General features: G+C 44.7%; 1 pseudogene; it reads left to right on the plus strand.

The window, feature by feature from the left end:
• Positions 1-4,932: 4,932 nt before the first annotated feature.
• On the plus strand, positions 4,933-5,030 carry LOC138084827 (U6 spliceosomal RNA; annotated as a pseudogene).
• The last annotated feature ends 3,932 nt before the right edge of the window (positions 5,031-8,962 follow it).

The raw sequence follows: 8,962 nt of genomic DNA on the forward strand, positions 1-8,962 counted from the left end.
TCACCATCATTCCCTCCAAAGAACACCAAGGACTGATTTCCTTTAGGATGGATGGGTTAGATCTCCTTGCAGTCCAAGGGACTCTCAAGAGTCTTCTCCAACACCACAGTGTCCCTATTGCTGCCCTGCAAATAGGTTCATCAGTACCATCTTAATAGAGTCCATATATATGTATAATATATGATATTATTTTTCTCTTTCTGACTTCTTTCACTCTGTAGAGTAGACTCTAGGTTCATGCACCTTGTTAGCACTGACTCAAATGCATCCCTTTCTATGGCTGAGAAACACCCATTGCGTGTCTGTGCCACGGCTGCTGTGCCCGTTCACCTGTCGATGGACGTCTGTGCTGCCTCCGTGTCCTGGCCACCTGTAGCAGGTGCTGCAGTGAGCACTGGGATACGTGTGTCTCTGTCAGTCATGTTTTTCTGAAGAGTGTATGCCCAGTAGTGGGATTGTTGGGTCATGTGGTCCTTTATTCCTAGTTTTTTAAGGAATCTCCACATTCTCTCCCATAGTGGCTGTATCAGTTTACATTCTCACCAGCAGTGCAAGAGGGTTCCCTTTTCTCTACACCCTCTCCGGCATTTGTTGTTTGTAGATTTTTTGAAGATGGCCATTCTGATGAAGGGTGTGAAGTGACATCTCAATGTAGATCTGACTTTCATTTCTCTAGTAATGAGTGATGCTGAGAATCTTTCCATATATCTGTTAGCATCTGTATGTCGTCTTTGGAGGCACGCCTGTCTAGGTGTTCTCCCCACTCTTTGATCGGGTTGTTCGTCTTTCTGATATTGAGCTGCTTATATGTTTTGGAGATTAATCCTTTGCCAGTTGTTTCATTTGTTATTAATCTCTCCCATTCCGAGGGTTGTCCTTTCACCTTATTTAGTTTCCTTTGCTGTGCCAAAGCTTTTCAGTGTAATTAGATACCGTTTGTTTATTTTTGCTTTTATTGCCATTATTCTAGGCAATCTTTCTGGTACTTATGTCAGAGGGTGTTTTGCCTATGTTTTCCTCTAAGAGTTTTATAGTTTCTGGTCTTACACTTAGGTCTTTAATCCATTTTGAGTTTATCTTTGTGTATAGTATTAAGAAGTGTTCTAATTTTATCCTTTTACATGTAACTGCAGTTTTCCCAGCACCACTTATTGAACAGACCATCTTTTCTCCACTGTATATTCTTGCCTCCTTTGTCAAAGATGACGCGTCCGTAGATGTGTGGGTTTGTCTCTGGGCTTTCTGTCTTGTTCCGTTGGTCTCTGTTTCTGGTTTTGTGGTGGTGCCATACTTTATTGAGGACTGTAGCTTTGTAGTATTGTCTGAAGTTGGGAAGGTTGATTCTTGCAGCTCCGTTCTTCTTTCTCAAGATTGCTTTGGCTATTCAGGGTCTTTTGTCTTTCCACATGAGTTGTGAAATCTTTTGTTCTACTTCTGTGAAAAACGCCATTGGTAATTTGATAGGGACTGCGTTGAATCTGTAGATTGCATTTGGCAGTATAGTCATTTTCACGGTATTGATTCTTCCAACCCAGGAGCTGAGTTCACGAGCTGCAACAAGAGAGGCCATTGCAACGGGAAGCCCATGCATTGCAACTAGAGAGTAGACCCGACTTGCCGCGACTAGAGAAAGCCCACGCACAGCAGTGAAGACCCAGTGCACCCAAAAATAAATTTAAAAAAATACAGGTGCCCAGGCTCACCCCCTCATGATCCTGGGGGTGGGGCCAGGCATTGATTTTTCTTTTTCAAGCTCTCAGGTGGTCTGAGTGTGTAGTCATGGAATACCCCTCCATCTGTTTATGTCATCTTTGATTTCATCAGCGTCTTACAGCTTCTGCATTTTGTATAGTTGCTCTTTTGTCTCCTTAGATACGTTTATTCCATTTGATTCTCTCTGTTGCAGTGATAAAACAGAGTTTGTTTACAAACAGAGATTGAGTCCTTAATTTCTCTTTCTGATTTTTCATTGTTAGTGTATAGGATGCAAGTGATTTCTGGGTATTGATTTTATATCCTGAGACTTTATTAAATTCACTGATTAGTTCTAGTAATTTTCTGATAGCATCTTTAGGGTTTTCTGTGTATAGTATCATGTCATCTGCAAACAGTGAGAGTTTTACTTCTTTTCCGATCTGGATTTTAACATTTCTTTTTCTTCTCTGATTGCCATGGCTAGAACTTCCAAACTATGTTTACTAATAGTGGCAAGAGTGGGCATCTTGTCTTGTTCCTGATCTTAGAGGAAGCACTTTCAGTTTTTCACTGTTAGAATAATGTTTGCTGTGGGTTTCCCCATGGACTATACAGTCCACAGGATTCTCCAGGCCAGAATGCTGGAGTGGGTAGCCGTTTCCTTTTCAGGGGATCTTCCCAACCCAGGGATTGAACCCAGGTCTCCCACATGCAGGCAGATTCTTTGCCAGCTGAGCCACCAGGGAAGCCCAAGAATACTGGAGTGGGTAGCCTGTCCCTTCTCCAAGGGATCTTCCCAACCCAGGAATCGAGCCAGGGTTGCAGGTGGATTCTTTACCAGCTGAGCTACCAGGGAAGCTGCCTTATTGTATATACGGCTTTAGTATGTTAGGGTAGGTTTCTTCTCTGCCCATTTTTGAAAGAGTTTTTTTTTTTTTTTTTCATAAATGGGTACTGAATTTTGTTGAAAACTTTTTCTGCATCTGTTGAGATTATCATATGGTTTTTTATCTTTCAGTTTGTTAGCATGGTGTATTACATTGATTGATTTGTGTATATTGAAGAATTCTTGTATCCCTGGTATCAACAGGAATATAAAAATATAAGAACAGCTATACAAGAATTCTTGTATCAACCTGATGATGGTGTATAATCTTTCCAGTGTGTTGTTGGATTCTGTTTGGTAGAATTATGTGGAGGATTTTTGCATCTACAGTCACCAGTGATACTGGCCTATAATTTCTTTGTGGTTTCTTTGTATGGTTTTGATATCGGGGTGATGGTGGCCTTGTAGAATGAGTTTGAAAGTGTTCCTTCCTCTGCAGGTTTTGGGAAGGGTTTCAGAAGCATAGGTATTAGCACTTCTCTAAACATTTGATAAAATTTGCCTGTAAAGCCATCTGGCCCTAGGCTTTTGTTTTGTGGGAGGTTTTTGATCACAGTTTCAATTGCAGGGCTTGCATGTGGCTTGCTCATAATTTCTACTGGGTTCCGTCTTGGAAGGCTGAACTCTAAGAATCTGTCCGTTTCTTCCAGGTTGTCCATTTTACCGGCACCGGGTTGCTTGTGGTCGAGTCTCTTACGAACCTTTGTGTTTCTGCCTTGTCTGTTGTTCCTCTCCTTTTTCATTTCTAATTTTGTTGATTTGATTCTTCTTTTTTTCTTGATAAATCTGGCTAATAGGTTGTCAATTTTGTTTATCTTCTCAAAGAACCAGCTGTTAGTTTTATTCAGTTCAGTTCAGTCGCTCAGTCCTGTCCGACTCTTTGCAACCCCATGAATCGCAGCACGCCAGGCCTCCCTGTCTATCACCATCTCCCGGAGTTCACTCAGACTCACGTCCATCGAGTCCGTGATGCCATCCAGCCATCTCATCCTCGGTCGTCCCCTTCTCCTCCTGCCCCCAATCCCTCCCAGCATCAGAGTCTTACCAGTGAGTCAACTCTTCTCATGAGGTGGCCAAAGTACTGGAGCTTCAGCTTTAGCATCAGGCCTTCCAAAGAAATCCCAAGACTGATCTCCTTTAGAATGGACTGGTTGGAGCTCCTTGCAGTCCAAGGGACTCTCAAGAGTCTTCTCCAACACCACAGTTCCAAAGCATCAATTCTTCGGCGCCCAGCTTTCTTCACAGTCCAACTCTCACATCCATACATGACCACTGGGAAAACCATAGCCTTGACTAGATGGACCTTAGTCACAAAGTAATGTTTTATTGGTTTTATTAGTCTTTACAATTGTTTCCTTCATTTCCTCATCTTTATGATTTCTTGCCTTCCACTAACTTTGGGGTTTTTTTGCTCTTCTTTTTCCAGTTGTTGTAGGTATAAAGTTGGGATGTCTGTTAGTTATTTTCCTTGTTTCTTGAGGTAGGATTGTATGGCTATAAACTTCCCTATTAGAACTTCTTTTGCTGTATCCCATAGGTTTTGAGTGATTGTGTTTTCATTGTCATTTGTTTCTAGGAATTTTTATTTCCCTCTTTATTTCTTCAGTAACCTGTTGGTTATTTAGAACTGTATTATTTAATCTTCATATGTTTGTGATTTTTACAGCTTTTTCTCCCCCGTAATTGCTATCTCGTCTTAGAGAGTTGTAGTCAAAAAGGATGCTTGATACAATTTCAATGGTCTTAAATTTACTGAGGCTTAGTTTGTGACTCAAGATGTGGTCTGTCCTGGAGAATGTTCCCTGTGCACTTGAGAAGAAAGTGTGTTCTATATTTGGTTGGAGTGTCCTGAAGATATCAGTTCGGTCTGTCTGGTCTAGTGTGTCATTTAAGGTTTGTGTTTCCCTATTTTCTGTTTTGGTTATCTGTCTGTTGGTGTACGTGGAGTGTTAGAGTCCTGGGTTACTACTGTGTCACTATCAGTTCCCGTTTATGCCTGTTAGCGTATGCTTAATGTATTGGAGTGCTCCTGTGTTGGGTGCACAATTGTCTTCTTGGACTGATCCCTTGTTCATTAGGTAGTGTCCTTCCTTATCTCTTGTAATATTCTTTATTTTGCGGTCCATTTTGTCTGTTGTGAGAACTGCTACTCTGGCTTTCTTTCCGTTTCCATTTGTACGAAATACCATTTTTCATTCTCTCCCTTTTGGTCTGTATGTGTCTCTAGGTCCGAAGCGGGTCTTGTAGACAGCGTATGTACGGATCTTGTTTTTGTATCTGTTCAACTAGTCTGTGTCTTTTGGTTAGAGCATTTAATTCATTTACATTTAAAGTAATTATTGATATATTGTGCTTGCTTCGGCATACTAAAATTGGAATGATACAGAGAAGATTAGCATGTCCCCTGCGCAAGGATGATATGCAAATTCGTGAAGCATTCCATATTTTTCTGGAGAAGGAAATGGCAACCCACTCCAGTATTCTTGCCTGGAGAATCCCATGGATGGAGGAGCCTGGCGGGCTACAGTCCACGGGGTCGCAAAGAGTTGAACACGACTGAGCGACTTCACTTTCTTTTTTTTCTATTGAGATATATATTCCTATTGGCATTTTCTTACTTGTTTTGGGTTTGTTTTTGTAAGTCTTTTCCTTCTCTTGTGTTTAACATTTGTTGTAAAGCTGGTTTGGCGGTGCTAAATACTCTTAATATTTGCTTGTCTGTAAAGCTTTTGATTTCTCCATCAGTTTTGAATGAGATCCTTGCCAGGTAGCATAATCTTGGTTGTAGAGTTTTCCTTTTCAGTACTTTAAATATATCCTGCCATTCCTTCTGGCCTGCAGAGTTTCTGCTGAAAGATCAGCGGTTAATTCTATGGGTTTTTCCTTGTATGTTAATTGTTTGTTTTCCCTTGCTGCTTTTAATATTCTTTATTTGTGTTCAATCTGTGTTAATTTGATTTGTATGTATATCAGTGTGTTTCTCTTTGGGTTTATCATTTCCTTTACCATGTTAGGGAAGTTTTTGACTATAATGTCTTCAATAATTTTCTCAGACCCTTTCTTTTTGTCTTATTCTCAGTTCAGTTCAGTCGCTCAGTCGTGTCTGACTCTTTGTGACCCCATGAATTGCAGCATGCCAGACCTCCCTGTCCATCACCATCTCCTGGAGTTCACTCAGATTCACGTCCATCGAGTCCGTGATGCTATCCAGCCTTCTCATCCTCTGTCGTCCCCTTCTCCTCCTGCCCCCAATCCCTCCCAGCATCAGAGTCTTTTCCAATGAGTCAACTCTTCGCATGAGGTGGCCAAAGTACTGGAGCTTCAGCTTTAGCATCAGGCCTTCCAAAGAAATCCCAGGGTTGATCTCCTTCAGAATGGACTGGTTGGATCTCCTTGCAGTCCAAGGGACTCTCAAGAGTCTTCTCCAACACCACAGTTCAAAAGCATCAATTCTTCAGTGCTCAGCCTTCTTCACAGTCCAACTCTCACATCCATACATGACTACTGGAAAAAGCATAGCCTTGACTAGACGGACCTTAATAGGCAAAGTAATGTCTCTGCTTTTGAATATGTCTTATTCTGGGACCCCTATAATTCAAATGTTGGTGCATTTAATATTGTCCCAGAGGTCACTAAGACTATCCTCAGTTCTTTTCATTCTTTTTCCTTTATTCTGCTCTTCAGCAGTTATTTCCACCATTCTGTCTTCGAGCTTACTTATCCATTCTTCTGGTTCAGTTATCCTGCTGATGGCTCCTTCCAGGGTATTTTTAGTTTCGGTAATTGTGTTGTTCATCCCTGCTTATTCTTTATTTCTTTTAGCTCCTTGTGAAACGTCTTCATCGATTCTTTCTTTGCGTCCGGTCTGTTTCCGAGGCTTCGGTCATCTGTGCTATCGTCACTCTGAATTCTCTCTCAGGTAGTTTGCGCATTTCCTCTCTGTTTAGCTGGTCCTGTGAGTTTTCACCTTGTTCCTCCATTTGTGCGGTATCTGTGTCTTTCATTTCTTTCTTACTGTTTCGGGCCTCCTTTTGCTCATCTTCAGTGTTGTCTTCCGTTTTCCTCTGGGCTTCTTCCCTCGGTGGGTGTGGTCGGTCCAGTGGTTTGTGTAGCCTTCGTGCTGCGGGGGACGTGTGCCTGCGTTCTGGTGGGAGGAGGTGCGCTTTTCTTTCTGATGGGCGGGGCTGTGTGCGGCGGCATCTTTGGGGGTGTGTGTGGGAATCCTGTCTTCTGATGACTGAGTTTGTGTTCCTCTCTTGCTTGTTGTTTGAATGATGTGTCTTTGCTGGGTGCTGCCGGCAGTTGCTTGATGCCTAGTCTTGGATACAGGTGGAGGCCTTCACGAGAGTGCTCCATGGGGTCAGGAGTTCTCTGACAGTCTAGGGTCCTGGGCTCAGCGCTCCCACTCCCAAGGCTCAGGCCTGATAACCCGGCTGGTGAACAAAGGTTCCACAAGCCTTTTGTTATGGTGATAAAGGGGATTAAAACCAACACACAGAAACAGACAGTGAAACAAAACAAGAAACAAACAATGTACCCCGACAAATGGTAAATACAAAATCAGACATAATAACAAAACCAAAGGAACACACCACACCCACACGCGCGTGCGCACACACACACACACGCACACACATGCACACATACACGCACACATACGCACACACGCATGCACACATGCACGCACGCACACATGCACACACATGCACACATACATGCACACACATACGCACGCACGCACACATGCACACACACGCGCGCGCACAGATGCATGCACACACACGCACGCACACACATGCATGCATGCACACACACGCTCGCGCACATGCACACACACGCACGGACACACACGCGCACACACCCACACACACACACGCGCACACATGCACGGGAAACCGAAGGAGTCCAAAGAAAAGAAAGTGCAAGAGAGTGAGCTGGTGAGGAAAGGAAACCAAAGATGATATGGATCGATTAAAAACAAAACTAACACACAAACCAGAAAATAAGGCCACAGAAGAGTGCCAACTGCGGAATAAAGCAGAGAAAGCGAACTAACAAACATGGCGAGATAAAGAAGAGGAAGAAGAGGAAAGAAATAGAAGAGCCAAGTTAAATAGAAGTGTATAAAAAGATATATCAAAGAATAACTACAGCAGCAAAAGTACGATAAGAGAAAGAACAAAAAACCAAAAAATATTAAAGAAAACCCCCGCAGAACTGCAAAGAGCAATGTAGAGGCGCTCAGCTGCCCAGAGCTCTGGCTCTGTCCTCTTTCTCCAGCCTCCGGCAGCCTTCAGAGGGCCTTCCGGACTGGTCCTTCTCTGTCGCTTGGTGCAGGCGGCACTCCAGGGCCCCCAGCTGGGGTCCTTCTCTGTTATTCAGCGTATCAGGCACTCAAATGGCCATCCTCTCTGGGGCCTTTCTCTGTTCTCAGCTGCCGATGCCAGGGGATTCCAGGGGAGAGAAAGGCTACAGTGATGGCTTCACTGACCCAGCATTATCGCCTGGCCTCCATGGCCGCTGGCCTTTTGCCCACCGTGATCTCCCTCGTGTCTCCCCAGGCCATCTCCCTGTAGTCAGGAGCCGGCAGCTCCCAGCCACCATGTGCTCCAGGGGACTTGCGTCCCTGTCCAGGGTACGTAGGGCTGCGGCAAGGATTGTCTGTGTGGTTCTCACTCCATTCAGACAATCACAGATCAGCTGTGGCACTCTCCAGCAGCCTCAGATGCTTGCCCTGTGTCCCAAACAGTTGCCCCGTTGTGGGGCTCTGACCCCTGCTTCAGTTTCCCCACCCCGTGGGTACAGGTCCCGTCCTGCTCACTCTCGTCTTTTCTCCTTCCCTTCCTTTTGTGAGAATCTGTATATCCCTTGCTGGTGGTCAGGGACTCCTGCCTGCTCTCAGACCTCCCGCCTCTGAGGACGTGACCCTGATGCACCCATGGGGAGAGGTGTGCCCCACGTCCATCCGCTTCTCTGCCACCTTGCCTTCTCTTGTGATCTTACTTTTAATTTGCTCAGAGTCGGTCCGTCTTCGGCTGTTTGTTTAAGGTGGGTTACTGGCAATGTGATGGGAAGGGTGGTAGATGGTGGACCATCCCACGTGGAGGGTCAGAGGAGGGGAGGGGCCATGTCACTGGGGAATTCCAACATCTGGAAGTGAACCTCTTCTCTTGGGTTCCTTAGGTTCCTCAGACACATCTTGAGTTCAGGGTCCCAGTGAGGGGAAGGGGCCGTGTGGGGGCAGCAGTCCTGCTGGTGCGCCCCTGTTCCCTGCGTGGTCCCACCCCCGCACGTTCTGGGTCTTCCTCCAGAATGTCCACTTTCTTTCCTGCGATGGGGATAGGGACAGTCAGCTAGCTTCCTGGGGGGAGGACTGGACCC

The sequence above is a fragment of the Capricornis sumatraensis genome, chromosome 8 (assembly GCF_032405125.1).
Source record: "Capricornis sumatraensis isolate serow.1 chromosome 8, serow.2, whole genome shotgun sequence".
Classification (NCBI taxonomy): Eukaryota; Metazoa; Chordata; class Mammalia; order Artiodactyla; family Bovidae; genus Capricornis; species Capricornis sumatraensis.